The 21,041-nt window shown below is 40.1% G+C and overlaps 1 long non-coding RNA gene across 1 annotated transcript in view; it reads left to right on the forward strand.

The window, feature by feature from the left end:
* The window catches only part of LOC308344078, a 56,082-nt gene extending 45,722 nt beyond the window's left edge, over nt 1-10,360 (forward strand). Inside the window, exon 3 of the long non-coding RNA XR_013966955.1 lies at nt 9,484-10,360. This is a non-coding gene — a long non-coding RNA (uncharacterized lncRNA). The remainder of the gene's footprint in view (nt 1-9,483) is intronic.
* Nucleotides 10,361-21,041: the final 10,681 nt, after the last annotated feature.

The following is a 21,041-nucleotide window of genomic DNA, read 5'->3' on the forward strand; positions in this document are numbered from 1 at the left end:
AATGCTACCTTTCCCTCATTCTCTGTATTTTCTTCATACTCTTATGTTCTATAACTTTTAATCTTTCTTTCATATTTTCATCTCTTTTCTCTGTACAAGATTATGTATTTCTTTTTATCTATCTACCAAATTATGCATTCCTTTTCAGCTGTATCTAATTCAGCATTGGACTCACCCCCTGAATGTCTAATTACAAGACTGGTTTTTTTGGTTTTTTGTTTGTTTGTTTGTTTGTTTTTTCATTTCTGAAAGTTATTTTTGGTTCTTTCTCAAATCTGCCTAGTCATGTTTGGTATCTCATTCCTTTTTTCATATTTTAAGATCCTTTCTCTTTTTCTTTATAGACATTAAACTTGTCTGTTTTATATTCTGTATCTGATACAACCAATGTCTTGTAGTGTTTGACTCTGCGATTTGTTTTTCCTTACTTTTGTTCATGACAGCTTTTGTATTTGTGTGTTTTGTGATTTTTTTTTTTAAAGATTTTATTTATTTATTTGACAGATAGAGATCGCAAGTAGGCAGAGAGGCAGGCAGAGAGAGAGGGGGAAGCAGGCTCCCTGCTGAGCAGAGAGCCCGACGCGGGGCTCGATCCCAGGACTCTGGGATCATGACCTGAGCCGAAGGCAGAGGCTTTAACCCACTGAGCCACCCAGGCCCCCCCGTGTTTTGTGATTTTTGATGGTGAACTCAATTACTAGGAACTCTGAAAATCCTTTGACACTTGGATTTAAAGTTCTTTTTTCTAGAGAGCTTTGCATTTGCTCCTGTCATGTGTTTGAGGGCATTGCCACCCTAGGACAATTTTTACCCTAAATATTCCTGTTTAGGAAGGGACATACAAGTTCTGATCCCAAGCAGTGCAGGAGTGGGCTTAGAATATTCTGAGGAAACTTTTTCTTTGTTCTTTCTCTTCCTATTACTAAGGCTTATCCCTTCTTTCTTCTGTTCCTGGGAGTTTTTTGTGTTTTTTTTTTTAACTTACCCCACTGAGGATTTTTTATCTTTCAGGTGTGTGAGCTTTAGGTTTGTCTCCTGTCCCATAGACTTTTTTGTCTCTTAAAACCCCCACCAGGGATTGGCTCATGTCTCCAGGATACATATCTAACTTGCTTCTAATCTTCTCATCATTTTTTTTTTCTTCTCATCATTTTAGACCTTTAACAATTACTATTACTTTCCCAAAGTTTAACCATAATTTTTTTAAAAGATTTATTTATTTATTTTGAGGGTGTGGGCATAGGGAGAGAGAGTCTTAAATAGACTCAGTGCTGAGTGCAGAGCCTGGTGCAGGGCTGGATCTCACGACCCTGAGATCACGACCTGAGCTGAAACCAAGATTCAGACACTTAACCAACTGTGCCACCCAAGTGCCCCTAGCCATGATTTTTTAAAAATTGTTTTTAGGGGCACCTGGGTGGCTCAGTGGGTTAAGCCGCTGCCTTCGGCTCAGGTCGTGATCTCAGGGTCCTGGGATCAAGTCCCGCATCAGGCTCTCTGCTCAACAGGGAGCCTGCTTCCCTCTCTCTCTCTCTCTCTCTGCCTGCCTCTCTGCCTACTTGTGATCTCCTTCTGTCAAATAAATAAATAAAATCTTTTTTAAAAAACTTGTTTTTAATGCTCTTCTCAGCATTTGTAAGTGTTTTAACATGGATTTGCCATACTTTGACAATCTGAAGTTTTCTTTACTTGAAAGTTAAAATGTTTCCCACAGGGAAGCAACAAAAAATTGATTAGATCTTGGGGCACGTGGGTGGATCACTCAGTTGAGCATCTAACTTTTGGTTTCTGCTCGGGTCATGCATGGTCTCAGGGTCATGAGATTGAGCCCCGTGTCAGGCTTTGCACTCAGCGCAGATTCTGTCTCTCTTTCACTGCTCCTACCCCTCCCCACTTTCTCTCTCATAAATAAATAAATAAATAAATAAATAAATCCTTTTATAAGAAATTTGGTTAGGTCCTTGTAATTTGTGGGTTTTACTGTAATCAAACGTTGACTTTTGACTTTTTCACCTACCCAAAAAAAGTGGTTGGTTTGTATAAACATTAATGTTCATTTTAAAATAATTTTTCTCATCTGTGGCCCTCTAAAATGGAATTATGAAAGGTCTTTAAGAATTAGTCACTCATGGGGTGCCTGGGTGGTGCAGGCAGTTGAGTGCCCGATCCTTGGTTTGGGGTCAGCTCCTGATCTCGGGGTTGTGAGATTCCACCCTGCACTGGGCTCAGTACTGAGCACCAAGTCTGCTTGAGGTTCTCTCTCTCTCTCCCTCTCCCTCTGCCCCCTGCTTGTGTGCACTTTCTCTCTTTCTCTAAAATAAATAAATAAATCTTAAAAAGATAAAAAGTAGTAGTCACTCATTCACTCACTTTTCAGCTAGTACTTGTTGAGCCCCTCTCTTTGGCATGCTGTTTTAGGTGGTGGGGATATGTCAGTGATTAAAGTAGACAAAAATTCCTACCCTTGTTGAGCTTACATTCTAGTTGGAGGAGAGAGAGACAGTTAACAAGATAAATAGGCAAAATATGTGGTATGTTAAAAGGTGGTAAATGCTGTAGGGAGTCATTAGGCAGGTAAAGGAAGATTGGAAGATTTATTCTTCATTTTTGAAAGACTATATTTAACACTCTTAGGACCATTCCAATTAAAGTTCATGCAAAAAGTTACTTTAAACATTCTACTCCTACAGCATTGTTAATTATAACTTAAATTTGTAAAGGTTAAGTTGAAATTGACATACACATTTATAGACACTCCTAGATTAGAAAAACAAGTTGTTTTTTAAAATAATTCCTCAGGCGCTTTAGTAAGAAAATAAATGATTAGAAAATATCGACTACAATAAAACTGCAACACCCAAACTTTAAAAATCCTTGCGTTTTAAAAATAGCTTTAAACTGGAAAACTTTCCTTTGTCCCCACCAACCCCCATAAGGGATCAAACAAATAAAACACTCACCAACAACTAATTACAAGGGAAGCTAAATATCTGTTATACTACTCAGCTGGTTCTGAAAGTACCAATTGGTGAAGTTATAAAAGGCCATTCATTTCTTTACTGCAAAAACTGACAAACAGGGCAGAAGTAACCAGAGGGGAACAAAGAGCGTAGTAGAGCCCTTTAAAGACAGTGGCAGTGGATACCGGGGTGAATAGCAGCAGGCGCTATTTTAAAAGGAGCACCATTAATCTGGAGACTGAAGCTCTGCAGACCAAGAGCAAAGGGCAGACAGAGCCATTGCAGCTCCGTTCCCACCAGGGCATGACCATGCTCTCTTGCAGGCACATCAGCTGAGGGACAGAGAGTCTATTGTTAAACAATTGTAGTGACTACCTGCAGGAAGGAGGGTGAATGTCTAGGTCAGTGTCCTCACACCAGTGACTTCATCGACCCTATCCGTATAAGTATCAGCAAAGGATTCAGAATAGTAAGAGTTATGGCAGAAGGTTCTTCAGGAGTGAGTTTCTATCATTAAGGTGTCATCCAGGATTTTCCTTTTTTTTTAAGGTCTTGTCTTCCTATACATATTGCATAGTTGTTTGTTTTTTAATTGAGGTAAAATTGATATATAGCATATTATTTTCAAACGTACAACATAATAACTCAATTTTTGTAACACTACAAAGTGGTCACCGCAGTGTCTATTCACCATTTGTCACCATGTAACGGATCCCCTTCACCTGTTTAACCTACCCCCCCCCCAGTCCCTTCCCTCTGATAACCACCAGTCTGTTCTCTGTATTAGTTTGTTTTATTTTGGGCGCCTGCGTGGCTCAGTCAGTTAAGCGACTGCCATCAGCTCAGGTCATGATCCTGGAGTCCTGGGATCGAGTCCTGCATCAGGCTCCCAACTCCACAGGGAGTCTGCTTCTCCCTCTCACCTTCTCCTCGCTCGAGCTCTCTCTCACTGTCTATCTCTCGAATAAATAAATAAAATCTTTTTTAAAAAAGATATTGTAGTTTGTTTTATTTATTCATTTGTTTTGTTTCTTAGATTCTACATGTAAGGGAAATCATATGATTTGTCTTTCTCTGTCTGACTTATTTCACTTAGCATAAAGCCTTCAAGGTCTATCCATGTTGTCTCAAATGGCAAGATTTCCTTCTTTTTATGGCTAATATTCCATTATATATATATATATATATATGGATGAAGAAGATATATATATATATATATATATCTTCTTCATCCATTAATGGACACGTAGGTTATTTCCAATCAAGAATTTGAATTTCCAATGTTGTTTATGCCTAGACTTTTCTAAAAGTAAAAAAATGAGAAGAACAGAATATCCATCTTTCTTTAGGACAAAAAAATTTTCACAGCAAGGAGAGACAGCCATGTATGAACGAGGACGGTCTCCTCACCAGATACCTAATCAGCTGGGCCATTGATCTTGGAATTCTCAGCCTCCAGAGTAGTAAGAGATAAATGTTTGGTGTTTAAACCAAAGGGGAGAAAAAACTTCTAAAAATATGTAAATCATTTTAATGGTTTTTCTCACTGTAAAAAGCAACATATGTTTATTGGGAAAAGGTTCAGAAAATCTTTTTTTTTTTTTTAAATCACCCATAACCTGAAAGAAAGCAGCTGTTAATATTGTTATATATCTGCAGTTCCCAAGCTGTGTGCCAAGGTGCTCTGGGGCACCACAGCAAACTCATGAGGTTGCCGCAGGTTATTTTCCATCAAGGGAAATACATCTGTCCAACACCATTGGAGGTAATTCACAGTTTCAACAGTAAGATCATACGACATTCCTTTTGATGACATCACATCTTTGCAAAAGTGGGTTTTCAATGGCTGCTAAGTTTTTAATGATCAAAAGTTGAGTATGATGTGAAAACCAACAGGAAATGGGAAACAAGGGACATGGTGTTCAGTCTGATTCCAAGATCTGAAGTTGTGCATTGCCCAACAGGTGCACACATTCTAGTAATAAGTTATTAGGAGGTTATTTAAGAAGGAAAAAATAGTACTTCTAATTTATGTGTGTGTGTGTGTGTGTGTATGTGTGTGTGTGTTTCAAATCACTACTAAGTCATTTAGACATAAATACTTAAGTTGTTTGGACTGAACTACTTAACAGACAGCACTGTTAGATATTTGTTTTGGCCTAGAGGCACTGTCAAAAAAATTTACTGAGACTGTAATAGCTTCCAGAATTGTTTGGGAACCTCTAATATATATCCTTCTAGAATTTTTCCTATGTATACCATATGTATTTTTAAAAACCTTTTCTTTTTCACTTAACAATATATAGTGGAAATCTTTGTGTTCTATTTATTTATTCATTCATTCATTCATTCATTTAAGTTTTATTTATTAATTTGACAGAAAGAGAACACAAGTAGGGAGAGCAGCAGAGGGAGAGGGAGAAAGCAGGCTTCTTGCTGAGTGGTGAGCCCAACGTGGGGCTCGATCCCACAACTCTGGGGTCATGACTTGAGCTGAAGGCAGATGTTTAATGACTGAGCCACCCAGGCACCCCAGTCTTTGTGTTGTAATTAATGTAGGTCTACATCATTATTTTACACTTTTAATGACAGAATAGATTCTTGTTGTTTGACTCTATTATTCTATTAACCAATCCCCTAGATTGCTGGAAGTTTAGCAAACTTTATTTTCATTAACAATGGTACTGTCAACCTCTTTCATACCTCCTTTGTTTACATAGCCAATGATGTCCTTAGACTAGATTCCTAGAAAGCAATTTGCTGGGTCAAAGAATATACTTTCTTCTGCTTTGATATCCAGAGAGAGAGAGTGCACCAAATTCTCCTTTCAAAGAGATTGAGCTAACTTCATTCTATGAACAGTTTGTAAGAATACCTCAGCAAAAAGAAGTGAACCATTGGAGAACTCTCACCCCTGTGAACCGCTGGAAGGTGTTCCTCTCCCCCAACCACTGAATAAAATTAGTGCCAGGGAGAAAGCTAGGGAAGTCCATACTGACCCAGAGCTCTGGGGAGCCTCTACAGGCTGAAGCTCCTGCTGAAGTCATGGACAGCTGATGGCAACATTGAAGCAGATACCCACTTAGAGAACAGAAAAAGCATTTTTCAGGAAACTTCTTTAGCCTTTGGTTCACTAACTAATTTTTCAAAACCACACCGAACTCCCCCAGAAAGTCATTCTACATGGTGTAGCTTTAACTCTACCTCTGAAAAGGCAAATGATCAAAATAGACATTGACATTGGACTATTTTTGAGAGGGGATGCCTGGGTGGCTCAGTTGGTTAAACGCCTGCCTTTGGCTCAGGTCATGATCCCAGGGTCCTGGGATTGAATTCCTCACTGGGCTCCTTGCTCAGTGAGGAACCTGCTTTTCCCTCCACCTACCACTCCCTCTGCTTGTGCTCTTTCTTGCTTTCAAGTAAATAGATAAAATCTTTAAAAAAAAATATTTTGAGAGACAGATTTGGGGGTCAAATGAGATCCTTCCTGTTACATGGTCCTCGACTCATGTATTTTCATCTGTGACCACATATGTATTACATTTTGAACTACATTCAACTTACACATATGAGCTGGTATTTTTCAAGTGTAAGCTGTCAAGAAAAAAAGGTATATTATGTGCTTAGGTTCCAGTCATGAAGACTCAAAGATACATGGTACATTTTGGAAATACTTTTATTTTAAGAAAACTCTGGAGCCCATCAGCTTTCTGGGAAACAAAGCTGTATGGAAAAGCTTATTCCTGAGTTATCATGAATGGCTAAGATTTTTTGTAATTTCACATGTAATTATGTAATGTGTATTACATTAGGTGATATGTAGTACTTTTCTTGCATGAAGGTGTTACTTTTTAAAAAGTGTAGATACCTTTGATCTTGATTTATAAAATTTTTAAATAACTCAGTTTTGTAATTTTTTAAAGATCATCTATTTATTTATTTGAGAGAAAGTGAGACAGAGAGAGTGAGAGAGTGCACAGAAGGAGAGAGAGAAGCAGAGTCCTTGCCGAGCAGAGAGCCTGCTTAATCCCAGGACCGCAAGATCATGACCTGAGCTGAAAGGAGACACTTAACCAACTGAGCCACACAGGCGCCCCCTCAATTTTATAATTTTATAAGCAGTCTTATTAAAACAGCACTCCAGATTAAAGCTATTTGAAAAATTGGTGCTTAGCTGATTCTGAAAATGTGAATGGATTCTTCTAGGCATTCACACTTAACTCTTTTCAAAATTGAAGTAAAAATTAGTGAGACAAGATGTTAAGCAGGATAATTCTGCTTGAGGCAGAAAATCTCAGAAATTTTGGTATAGAAATATTGTCTGTATTGTGAATATTCATTGTTCCATTGCCTTTACCTGTTGCTTTCAATATATAGCACTAAAATGCCATTTTGACTTATATCACAAGTGAAAAGGCCACTGAGGTATGTTTACCAAACAATTGCAGCATGGAGGTCCTTGCCTTCTTTTGTAGATGGAGAATATCTGTTGGAAGTCTCCATGTGACCCTCTGCTGCAACCAGATGCTTCCTTTTAAATCCCCACTAGAGACGGGGCACCTGGGTGGCTCAGTGGGTTGAGCCTCTGCCTTCGACTCAGGTCATGAGCTCAGGGTCCTAGGACTGAGCCCTGCATCAGGCTCTCTGCTCAGCAGGAGCCTGCTCCCCCCCACCCCGCCCCGCCTACATCTCTGCCTACTTGTGATCTCTCCCTCTCTGTCAAATAAATAAATAAAATCTTAAAAAAAAAAAAATCCCCACTAGAGGATTCTTCCAAAGCCTGTTGTGTATGTATGCCATCTTTAGAGAAGTTGATTGCATTAAGAGAGAGACGACTTTCTGCCTCCATTTGTGACTGGCATACTTAAGAAAAATAAGCTTTTCAGGAACTTAGGAGGATTTGGAAGCCATATCAGTATTCTCATGTAACTAACATGGTGATCTTTCATTATTTTTTGTTATTTTTTAAAGATTTTGTTTATTTGAGAGAGAGAGGGAGAGGGAGCAGGAGCAGGGGGAGGGGCAGAGGGAGAGGGAGAAGCAGATTCCCTGCTGAGCAGGGAGCCCAACACTGGGCTCCATCCCAGGACTCTCCAATCAAGACCTGAGCCAAAGGCAGACACTTAACTGACAGAGCCACCCAGGCATCGCTTTTAGTATTTTTTTTAAAAAAACAGCTACAGATCTTCTTTCAGAGCACTGGACGTGTGGTTATGTAACCCTCATCTGTCATGCCCAGAGCATTTTTTATTCAAAATTAAATAATGGGCAGCTTCAGTGATGTGTGGATATCTCCTTAACCCTCCAGGTTCTAAGTACACCATACCATGATCATCCTTTGCTTTCTTGCCCTAAGGAAATGAAAATCCATATTAACAGACAGATCTCTGGTCTCTGAATTTTTTGAGATAACGAGGAACATTACTTCTTTTAACCCACACCGTTTTTATCAGGTTCTTCGCCGGATTAATACATCTTCTGATCGATAAGAACATCAGTAACTTAAATAAATCCACGCTACACTCATTCATTCACTCAGCAAACATTTATTGAGTTTCACCAGTTCTGGGGTCCCGAGGTGAGCAAGACCAATATGGTCACTACCCTTAAGCAGTTTGTGATTGAATCAGGAAGATTTTGACAAAGCCTGTCTGAAAATTAATGAGACAGTGCTGTAGTAGGGATTCAGGAAATCTTGTGGAGCAGCCTCCCTGAACTGACCCCCAGGCTCAGAGAAGCTTCCCTAAGGAGCTCCTGGTTGGTCTGAATCTTAAAGGCTGAGTAGAAGTCAGAGTACTCATACTATGAAATCCAAGTAGAGCAAATTTAATCTGGCCAGATGCTTCATTTCTTCCAGTCACATTTTCAGACTTGTAACAACCACCCAGATACTAATTGTTACCATTGCCTAGTTGCACGATGCCTTCAAATGGTTCCAGAGTGATCCACAATGCCTGTGGTTGTCACTCTGGTCCACTAACTATCACTGGATTTTCATCTCTTACTTCTAGCAATTGAAGGGTGAGGTTTTAATCTTTCTGATCCTTTCTTTTTCATCATAATGTCAATGTTACCTAGATTTAACTTGATTAATTTTTGAGTCGGCCCTCAGATGACTTTTTAATCAATTAAATAACTGTACTAATCATGATACTTTGTAAATAAGCACGTGTGTACTTTATTGTTTGTATTTATTGAAAATAAATTCTGAAGTTGGTCATCTGTGATTTGGGCAAATCATGAGTGATGGTATCAGTCTTTCCATTTATAAGATTTGATGAACATAGCTATAATTTACCTACCAATGATGAAGTATTTAACGTTTATGAAATCCTTGTGTTTCCTTAGAAAAATACCATTATTGGGGGTATTGATATGATTTGCAAATCATTAGTACTGATCACAGATAAACACAACTTCAGAAAAGATCACATTTTCATGCAAATCGTGTCCTGAACTTTCATTGCAGGTTTTTGGGAGGGGGGTACAGACCCTCAAAGATATTTCTTTTGTTTCCCCCCAGTTAGGACCATCCCATTGTTGAAGGGCTGTGGTGGTAACTTGGCCTCTTCTGGTGAAAGCCTGAGAGTGGAAATCCTTCTCTAAGGACCAATAAGTGGTTTGATTCAAGACTCCAACCTAGATGTTACCTCCATGAGGTTCCTTTGTCTCAAGAGAAACCAAGTCTGAAGAACTGTAATCTGGCTGGAAGTCGGGTGGCCTTTCTGGAATGCTGCACAGAAGCTCGAATAAAGACGTGGTGTTTGTCTAGGGATACTGACACTACGTTTTTAAAAAGTCTGCAGTATGAAATTCCCATCTCATTTATTTTTAGCTTGAGTCTACTCTGCTAGTAAAAATAAGGCTATTTTTGTAAGTGCTGCTTCTAGTTCTTACATCCACATTTTTAAAAGAATTCACAGAAAACAGTCCATAATGATAACTGGGTGCAATGCCCAGATTGTTGCAGAATTGTTTTAAATAAATCTTTTTATGATGGCTGCTTTTCAGCTCTACCACAGGGTTCAGCTCACATGATACCCACCCCCCCCCCCGCCACCACACACACAAATGGGCTCATCATCCCTCACTTAAAGTACTTGACTTACTTAATTTGTGTATTTGTCCAGTGTGCATTCGGACTGTCCTTTATGCATTGTCTGCAGTGCTGGATAAATATCTGGGACGACAGGCTCCCTTAAGAGGCAACGGACTGCTCTTTTAGGGAGTTGTGTGTTTCTATGGCAACTCCCTTTCTAAAACTTTGAATTTTATCCACATATATTTTACAGATACCAAAAACAAGCTTATGTTTAATTTAGAGAAGCTCTGAGTTTTGAAGAAGAGGAAACCGTAGCTCATCTGCCGATGTCAAGAGCACGTACACTTTGTTTGAAGACTGGTTGAAAAAAAAAAAATGGTGATTTCTTCTTTGTGCCAGACACTTAACCAAAGACCAACATTCCATTCGGATAACCTTTTATTGTCAATTTTTCATGCTTCTTAGGGTAAAAGTCACACTATATGAAGCAATTTGATAAAACTAAAAAGGAACAAAGTAGCCAGTGTGTGTGTGTCTTGGGTTGGTCTCTACCTCTGTCCCCTTCGCAGCAATGCACTTGACAATGTTGCTAGCTCACTGAATTCAGTTTGTTTTCACCATCCATTTCCTTTCCTCTGTGTTACTACAGTATGTATAGTCTCAGTTACAGCTACATCTGATCTAGAGAAAATAGGTTATGTCCCTATTTTGAAAGGAAGACCGTCTCCAGGGTTCACTGCTTTGTATTTGTTAGCAGTGGGATTTTTGAAAGAGACGTGGGCTGTATTCCTGAATGATAAAATACATGTATACGGGCCATTTCCTAAGTTGGTAGATAATTCAAAGTCATTTGTGGAGTCTGTGAGGTCTATATGTTTGAGTTTTACTTGGTTTTTAGTTGTCTGTACTTTTAGGGTGTTTTGTTTTTTTTTCTTACACTTTTGTGTATTTTCACTCTTTTTTTTTCTTTCCCTTTCTGAAACACAGATTCAGTTTTCTTAAAATCAAATCGACTGTGTGGCTGGTGCCGTTTTGCTTTTTCCACATGTGTTAATTGTTCTGTGGCTTGTTTTGTTTACTGTTTTTGCAGACCTGATTTGCCATGGTCCGTGCCTCTCATTTTGCTAGACCACGTAGCTGATTTCCCAGTGGGAAAAGACTGCCTTTTCACCGGGTGATTAGTTATCTCATTTCAAAAGGGCCAAGTTTCTCTGAGTTGACTTTGTCACACTTTGAACGTCTGCTTTGGAGGACGAGAATCCTTTAGTTAGATGTTCATCCATGGGTAGAAGAAATGCCTGGTTAGTCACCATGGAAATTCTTAAGTACGTGAAGGGCAAAGGATGGTTAATTAGACCATTTGTACGCAGCTATTGAAAGACTCTGAGTTTGTTTATAATGATAAGAAACCAGAGAAAGAGGTAATATTTTTTGGCCCCCTAAGGAAGTGGTAGTGTTGTTTATTCCTCAAGCATATTTTCATTTGCTGAGAGAGGACTCTGTGGCACTTTACCTTGAGTAATTTCTGTGTAATCTCTGGGCAAGTAAGCAAGCCACACCCCAAAAAGCACAGAAATAGACTGAATTTTGCAGTCTCACTTCTTGTTACCTCCCCGAAGCTGTGAGGTCGGGGTCAGGGTAAGGTTGCCCCTCAGTGGAGTCCCTCCATTCACTGTGCTTCTGGATCTTCCTGCAGCCCCTAATTCAAGCATCCTATCTTGTCACCAGGAACACCAGGAACCCCTGTCAAGGTCCCTGATCCCATTCAACCCTATCTCAGAGTCACAGCCTCCCTCTACATCCTTTTCCTAGCCCCGCCTCTTTCATGAATTCCTTCTTTTCCCAATCAGTTACAACTAGATGGTTTCATCTTTCAACCCAGGTTCCAGGTCCCTGTGCCTTGCCTCCCCCAGCCTCATGCCCAGCCTTTCTTCCGGTGGTGTACTCTCACCTGAAGTGACCAGAAGTGTTTGTTTTGAAGACAGGGAATGTCGATTTGACATTCTCAGGGCACCTGTGCATTGGGACATTTTAGAGCCCAGTTTTGTGTCAAACTTGATCTGAGCAAAAAGGTCTAAGATTTTAAAAGTTTAAAAACATGTTACAATTTTCTTCCATTGTCTATAACTCATAGAGTCTGGCTCCTGCGAACTGCCTCACCTTCCTTTTGCTCCCCACTTACCTTCCCTCTGTGTTCTCCCTCTGGGGATGGTTTTTGGAGGTGCCCATAGTCCCTCCTTCCACTTGGCCACTCCCTTTGCTCCCCAGGTCTGAGATGTTTCTCCATCCTCCCACCCCCACAGCTCCAGGGTCCCTGCTGTAGGGCCTCCTCCTCTCTCCCCTCATTAACTCAGGTCCCCTGTTCTGCTCTCAAGGTACACCATGTACCTTTTCAGCATAGCACTTAACGGCAGTTGCTGTTTTTTCATTATTTTTGTTACTATTTCATTAATGCCTGTCTCGCCCATTAGCTCTAAACTCCTATGGGCAGGTAGTTCTTTTTTTTCCATGTTTCCAGGGACCACTACAGGACTGGACACGTACGAGGTGTTCGGTGAATCTTGGTGAGTGACCATCTACAATTATCTCTGGGGCCCACAGGTAGCCATTAACCCCTTTCTTGCCAGCACAGCCCTGATTTAGCTGAAGTGTCTACTTGTTTTCAGCTTCTTTAGGGCAGCTGGCCCAAGCCTCCACCCCTGTTCTTGATCCAGGGGGTGAATTTTTGGGTAGTCTAAGCAAATCAAAATAGATAGAAAGATGGCAAGAACCTGGGTCCCTAATGATGCTGCAGAGGTGTTTTAATAAACCAGTCCTGGGACAGTCCTACCTCCAGGCACACTCTTATTTGTTTAGGTCAATTCAGTTTTCTGTTCCTGAAAATATCCTGAAACAGAATGCCATGAAGGAATGAACACATGAATCAATGAATGACTTAATCTCTCACGTCCCTTTGTAATTCGGTTTTCTCTCTCTTCATCTCTATAAAGCGTTGGGCCGCTAGTGAAGATGTTGACCAGTACTGAACCCAATGCTGGAATCCCAAATAACTCCTCTGTGTTTTGAAAGTTGTTTCCTTCTACTAAACGCCCCATCCTCTGAACTTGAACTCACATTCTTCTTCACCTCTCACCTTTTGGCTCCGCACTTTGTTCATAACTTTTTGGGGCAACTCTTCTCTGAGGAGGTTGAGAGTCAGATTAAGTCATACCCAGCAATTTCCTGTTTGTGATCCGTGAAGCTCTTGAAGACTGCGGGCAGGTTTGACAGAACCTGTAGGTGTTTTCAGACGCTGAGCTGATTCATCCCCTTTGCTTGCTAAGGCCCCCACAGCTACCATACATGTCTTCTCTCTGGATACTGCACAGTTTCTCTTTGTGTGTGGATAAAATTCTCAAGACCTGCCCACTCCATGCAGTCTATGTCTTTTCTGCGTTTTGGGGAGTCGTGTTTTAGATCCCTCCTCCATGGCTATGAAATAGTTTCTCTTACTGTAAGAGGGGAGTTTTATTTGTTTCTTAGCTTTTTTTTTTTTTTTTTTGCTCGGGCAGAACTTCAAATGATTCCTACACATCTAGGCTCTGTGTCTGCTGCCTTCATTTTTCATAGACCTCCACCAGAACTAAGACACACAGGATCTTAAATAAATACCATCGGATGTGCCTACTTGACTTGTTTGGTACAGAGATGCCAGAGTTCTCTAATTATTTACTTGAGCTCCCAGCACTTTGGCCGTGAAGACCAGACAATCACGCCTTTCTCTAATTCTCTCCTGGTAATAAACCACAGGAGGTAGGCAGCTAGTTAAGCAATCTTTGAGAGTAATACGTTTAGCCATACCATGTGAAAAAAAAGTACTGAATTTGAACTTGCTTTCTTAAACCAAGCTAAGTTTAAACCAAGCTTTGACCCACCACCCTGGACAAGGAACACACTCTCCAAGGTTCAGAAAATAATCTTACGTGCCTCAGAGTACAGTGAGATACCATGAAAGCGTTTCTTATGCTCAGGGAGGTGCCGCATGAAAGTATTAATATTATAAAGCTACCAGAGACAAACCCTCTGTGCTCTTTTCCCACTGCTCTGTATTTAGCTCAGTTTCCCTCCTTCTACCCAAAGATACACAAGAGCAGGTCATCAGTTTGGACCCACATATGCTGGGATCCATCCCCTAGAACTTTTAGAATGAATCACCTCCTTCTTCTGATAGCAGAACTGTCTCCACTGAATTTGAATTTTTTTTAACTTTGGTGATTTCTATTGAAAAATATATACTCTTTGTACTTACCAATGAGGTGCTTCATTGTTATCTGAGAAAGGGGCTTTATTCAGTATTGACAGCTCATCCATGTCTTGTTCTGATTCATCAGCCAACATTCTTGCACACTCAGTGTGTGCCACACATTGTTCTAGTGCAGGGGATACATCTGGGAACAAAACATACAGAAATTCCTGCCCTTGTGGACTTTATAGCCTAGTGGGGGAGGACAGAAAATAAGCACTAAACAAATAAGTGAATTACAGTGTGTTAGAAGATGAAAATGGCTTTCAAGAGAAGAAAAAAATAGAGCAAGATAAGAGGAATGTCAGTTTGGGGATGGGGAGAGGTTGCCGTTTTCAATTAGGTGGTCAGAGCAGGCCTCCTGTATTTCTAGTCTGTTGCAGTGTTGTAATGATTTCATATTGCATGTGAATCATCTGCATAAATTAAAGATTGCTGAAGTGAGTGCGGTTCAGCTGAAGGCTGAACCCAGGTACCAAATGCGTGGGAAAGCAGGGCAAGGTGCACTAGTCCCTGCCTGGCATTCTCAGGTTATCTATTCTTAGTTTAGTTTCCTTTCCCAAAAATAGTATTTATTTTATATAGTCTTCAAATGGAGCATGTCTCTGACACCTACTGCCATGTGTTTATAGTTAAATATAACTAACTGTCTTTCTTCTAAGACCAAGAGGTTCATCCAAAATGTTTCCCTTTAAAAGTCCTGAGAGGGCTCCCCTCGTTGGCTTTCCAGCCCATAACAATGATGGATTTTGCAACCCTCCTGGTCCAGCCATGTGGAAAAACCTAATGTTGTGGGTAATTTTCCCCTTTAAACACGTGTTTTGTGTTTTGGTAGTGGTTGTTTGGGGCTTTTGTGTCTTAGGCATGGAGTTTATTATATCCATATAAATTACAGATCATAGACAACCCTTCCCAGAACAGCCCTGTATGTATGATCTCCTCGTGCAGTGCCCCTTTTCCATATGTCTGCTGTGTGCCTGAGGCATAGATGGGCTTCCTGCAAGTTCTGGGGTTTTGTATGCATGTACCCTTTTCCTCGCCTGCTCATCTGTCCTCCCCTTTTCTGCATGTTGCCTTTGTTTTCTCCCTGAAGTAGCTGAGCCTGTGGGAGGAGCTGGCATGGCTTTCCCATTGTCTGAGCCTATACAGTAAAGGCTCTCAGTGGGTGTCTCTCCATGGGCAGAACCATGTCGGAATAACACTTGTTTTGCCTCCTGTCCAGAACAGATTAGGACGGTGCTATTCGAATAGGGCCAGGAGAATGAACACATTCCAAGCATTGGCGGATGTCTTTTCTTTCTTCACGTATCATTCTCTGTCACTCAGTAGATTCAAAGTGTGGTGATCCATAGGAACCAGGCTAGAGCACTTGGAGAGAAGGTCCTCCAGAGGAGATGGGCAGCTACTCTGGCTCCCAGCAAGGTCTTCAGGCTCCAAAACTTCACTCATTATTCTCAACTATGTAGCACACTTATCACTTCCTAGGGTAGGGTGACCTTGAGAAATTCCCATACTCTCATTAAGCCCACTAGGGAAATTAATCTCCAAATGACCTTCAACATTGCTTCCACTTCTAATGGTCTAATGTTCTTAAAGACAAGATTTACTGCCTTTCTCCTAAAAGATGATTTTTTTTGACGTGGTTGGGCTCTTCCACTTCTATACCCTTTATCCTCATCTAATTGTCCCCCATGAGTTCATTTTATTCCTTTCATTGTTACCCCTCCTCTGTATGCCTTCTAACTCACATTCTCCCAACTTGTAGCACATTTCTTCCACTGGAACCTATGATTGTACTCTGCGAATAGCTCTGGTTATTTCCTCCTGCACTCCCACCTGAACTACGGCTTTTGCACTGGAATCTCTGAGCGAGGAGGTGGGCCGTTGGGAAAAACATGCTGTAGCCCAGAGTCTCTATTTTAACCCACTGAGCCACCCAGGCGCCCCCAGAGTCTCTATTTTAAAAGAGACAGAGAATGGAATTGTATATTCTTTCTAGGCCATACAGCATCCAATGACCACAATCAAAATAGATCCATATCCAAGCAGTAAAAAAGGCAGGCTATGTGAATTTTCTCATACTATGAATCCTAACACAAAAGCAGTTACAACACTTCAAACATAAATTGCGTGGTTTGTACCATGATTTTTTTCAGAAGTTGTCAAACTTGAGGTGGAAAATATATGCCAGTGGTTAAGAAAGCATTATTTTCTCTATATTCTCTAACTTGAAGGGAATGTTAGTTTTCATTTACTCAGTGCCTTGTGCCTAGGAATTTTGAAATAATAGATTCAGGAGCACTTGGGGGGCTCAGTTGGTTGAGTGTCCAACTCTTGGTTTCATCTCAGGTCATGATCTCGGGGTCATGAGATTGAGCCCCTCCTGGGGCTCTGCACTCTGTGGGGAGTCTGCTTCTCTTCCTCTCCCCTCTGTCCCTCCCCCAGCTCATGCAGGCTCTCTCTCTCTCTCTCAAATAAATAAATACATCTTTAAAAAAATTTTTTATAAGAAATGATAGATTTGGGGCGCCTGGGTGGCTCAGTGGATTAAAGCCTCTGCCTTCGGCTCAGGTCATGGTCTCAGGGTCCTGGGATCGAGCCCCGCATCGGGCTCTCTGCTCAGCGGGGAGCCTGCTTCCTCCCTTCTCTCCCTGCCTGCCTCTCTGACTAGTTGCAATATCTATCAAATAAATAAATAAAATCTTTAAAAAAAAAATGAAATGATAGATTTTTCTGTGGTATAATGATAAAGTTCCACAATAAGAATATCAACATGGAAAGAGATTGGTATTAGTTTTGATGAATGATAATGGTGGCCATCTAGTTTAGAACAATTCATGCATTTTAAAGATAAATCTTGTGTCAGGTTGCTATTCACTTAATTGCCACAATCTAAAATTTCTCTGTTAGTATTTCTTTTCTAATTGTTACCAGTAGGATAAACATTGTTCTTTGGATACATTGTATAATTTACTTCAGAACAATAAAATGAAGATCTAGTATCGAAATAATCTCAAATTGTAGGAATTGTATCCCTACTGCTTATTTATTTGGATATAACTTACCCAACAAGATTTTACATAATTTATTTCAAAGAGTAGATACCTAGGATTAAGATTATTCCTATTTAATTAGAAAAGAATCTTTATCTTAGAGGCAAAATGGCTTGCCCCAAAGTCACATGAGGAATGAGAGACTAGAACCAGAAGTCACTTCTTTGGCAAATGATTCACATCTTTGATTATGAATTGATACCAGTATTTTATGTGAAAGTGCATGCTTCAGAAAATTATATTATCTTATATATACCTGTAATAAATATGCCTGTCATTCAGAGAATATTGAAACCAATTCCTCCATCTTTATATGGGACATACTTAATGATGTATGTGTTGGTGAGGTTCCATCTTATTTTTAAAGACTTCCAAGAAGGAAGATTTCATGACTTCCCTCATTAATCCACTCTAGTTTAATTAGATTTGATGCCAGAACACTCTTATCTAACTTAAATCTCTCTTGCTGTAGCTTAAGTCTATTTTTTCTCATACTGCCTAGGATATTAAAAGCAACTAATCACCATTATTCATAATAATATTCATAAAGTCCTCCATATATTTGAAATGTGAGTACTGCAACTGACAGTAAGCATAACTCTAAAATATCAGTATAATTTAAAATAGAGAAGAGGGACCAGATTATAATAACTGTAGATGACATAGTAATATTTAGTTTTGATGAATGAATAATACTGTTAACTAATATGACTTCAGTAGACTAAATGAAAAGCATTCATCTATTAACTCATTCACTTAAATATTTATTAGGTGCCAAGTTTGATATTGTGCTGTGTTCAGAAGTACAAAAATGGATACATCATGAAGCTGAGAAAATTTCAGTGCAAGGGCTTATTAAAAAGTAGAACTTACTGGGGTATATTTCTCAGAAATGTGAAGATAGGAGAGCTTAATCTTAAAGAGATAACTCTGCGTCCCATCTAACGTCTGTATGGTATTTATAACCACCTCTGGAGGTGGGGCTGAAAAAAATAATCTAATTGTTAGAACATTGTTGTTTATTTTTACAGTTGCCCTATTACTCAAACCTGTAATAGGCATCAAAATTCTACTATGTGTGGTCTCTAAGCCCTTCACCTGGAAGCCCCTTCATTTGGGTGTTAATGTAGAAGAATGTGTGTATTTGGACATGTGCAAGCATCATCCAGCATAGGACTAAAAGAGGTTTATCACTAGAAATAAATTACAGAGTCTTACAGCATGAAAATGATATGCCTGGGAATGCAGAACACAGGGTTACCTTCTGCCTCCTTTCTTTATCATAGACAGCAGAGGTGGAAAGGAGAAAGATTTATTCTGAAGCCATTGGATGCTGACCAAGCAATTTGTAATAGATGAAATGCTGATGTATTGCTGCAAAGAAAATAATGGGTGTTCTTGCTTAAATGCCATTAGTAACTTTATTGTTTAAAGTGCAAATTACATTCAGCATTTTTTTGTCCCCTTTTGAGGTGAAGTTGAAGTAATTCAATGTAGGCTTTGAGCAGAAAAAGGACAAAGTAATTAGCAAGTCATAAAGGAACTCATTCACCAAGGTTGGCTGATATTTGAATTCTCTGAACTATAAAGACTGAAAAAATGGCACTCACGAAGTACAAGATGACACAAGTATTTGTTTAAAACAGAAGAGTTCTAAGAAAGCTGATATTGGAGCACTCTGCAGAGTTAAGGATACACCTTCTGTTGGTGCCCACTATATGTGCAAAACATTGTGTTAGTCACCAAAGGGAGAAAAAAAAAACCCTGAAAAACACAGTCCCTACCCTTAGGGACCTTGCTGTTTGATGACAGAGGTGAGATAATTCCAAACTAATTAAAATACATAACCAGAATAGATCAGAATTTTAAGAAAGGTACACACGACATGGTTCCAAAGGGAAAAGATGACATCTGGAAGATACCATTTGCATTCAGTTTTAAAAGATGCCTACGAGGGGTGCCTGGGTGGCTTAGTCAGTTAAGCATCTGCCTTCGGCTCAGGTCACAATCCCAGGGTCCTGGGATCAAATCCCGAATCGGGCTTCCTGCTCAGTGGAGAGCCTGCTTCTCCCTCTGCCTGCCACTCTGCCTACTTGTGCTCTCTATCTGTCTGTCAAATAAAGAAATGAAATCTTAACAAAAAAAAAATGCCTAAGATTTCGGTAGCCATGGTTTGGGTTATAAAGCAGTTCCAGACTGAAAGAATGCCCACTTTGTGCTGATGAACATTGAGTAGGCTCTTCGATGCATAAGTTGTCACAGGGTGACCATAATGCCAGTGCACCTAGGATCATCCCTGGTTTCACCTGTTGTCCAGTCTAATTTTTAATAGCACTTGCTGCCACTCTTAAAAGTATCCCAGTTAGGGGTACCTGGGAGCTCAGTCAGTTAACCATCTATCCCCCTTCCTCCGTCCTCCCTTGAATAGGGTTAGACCTACAACTTACTCTACACATTTTCCCGGCCCACTCCTGCTCCCTTCTCCAGGAAACCTCTTGCATGTCTAATCCCAGGGTAGTGTCTGCTTCCCAGCAGACCTGAACTAACACAGTGGCCCTAGTTATTAAGTGTTAGATATTATATAAGGATAAGATGAGAAAGAAAAAATTGGAACCATATTGTAGGCAACTTTGAAAGCTGCTTTGAAGAATTTGAGTGTAATTTAGTGGACTCCATTGAGGGTTTATCTGCTACAAAACAAAATTTTTAAGTATTTGATCCTGCTGATGTTGGATAAGGATGGTTGAAATAGACCAGGTAAAAGGGTAGAGCAGTTATCCGGTAAGAACCTAAATGACTATATAACATCTATGATGACAGACTCTGCACAACCCATGGGAGGCAATGGGTATGGGAGGAAAAGTCCATGGGTTTAATATGGTTTGGGAGAGAGGAATCAGAGATCATTTAATCACTCTGTGCCTCAGTTCCCTCATCTATGTTATGGGAACAGTAACAAGCCCAACATCACTCATGGAATCATAGTGAGTAGTAAATGAGCTAATAAATTTAAAATGTTTGGAACAGTGCCTGGTACCTAAGAACTCAGGAAGTGTTTCTGAGTTGGCCCATTGCTCTGTGGCAGGGTTGCTTGGTGGCACTTTCTGCAGCTGTGGAAATATTTTATATCTGTGCTGTCCAGTACCATAGCTACTAACCAAATGAGGCTACTGAACACCTGTAATGTGGCTAGTGTGACCAAGAAACTCAATGTTTAACTTCATTTAATTTAAATTTGAATAGTCACATGTGGCTAGTAGCTACCATTTACAAGTTCACCAAAGCTGAGAGTACTGACGAACTAACATGCAGGGGGTTGCAACATGATATTCTTTTATTCCAAAAAAGCCGCTTTTATTAATATGATTTACCTTTTTTAAAAAGATTTTATTTATTTATTTGTCAGAGAGAGAGAGAGAGAGCACACAAGCAGGCAGAGGCGGAGAGAGAAGCAGGCTCCCTGTTCGGCAGGGAGCCTTATGCGGGACTCCATCCCAGGACCCTGGGATCACAACCTGAGCCAAAGGCAGCAGCTTAACCGACTGAGCCACCCAGGTGTCCCGATATGATTCACTTTTAACTAAATCTGGAGGCTTGGTTGCTGATCACTGTACCAGGAATAACTGTGGAGAAGGCTGTGGTCCTAATTAGACCCTTCTGAGATGATCAGAGCAATAAGAAAAGGATGAGAAGACCTGTTGTTT

This window comes from Martes martes (genome assembly GCF_963455335.1).
Source record: "Martes martes genome assembly, chromosome: 6".
Lineage (NCBI taxonomy): Eukaryota > Metazoa > Chordata > Mammalia > Carnivora > Mustelidae > Martes > Martes martes.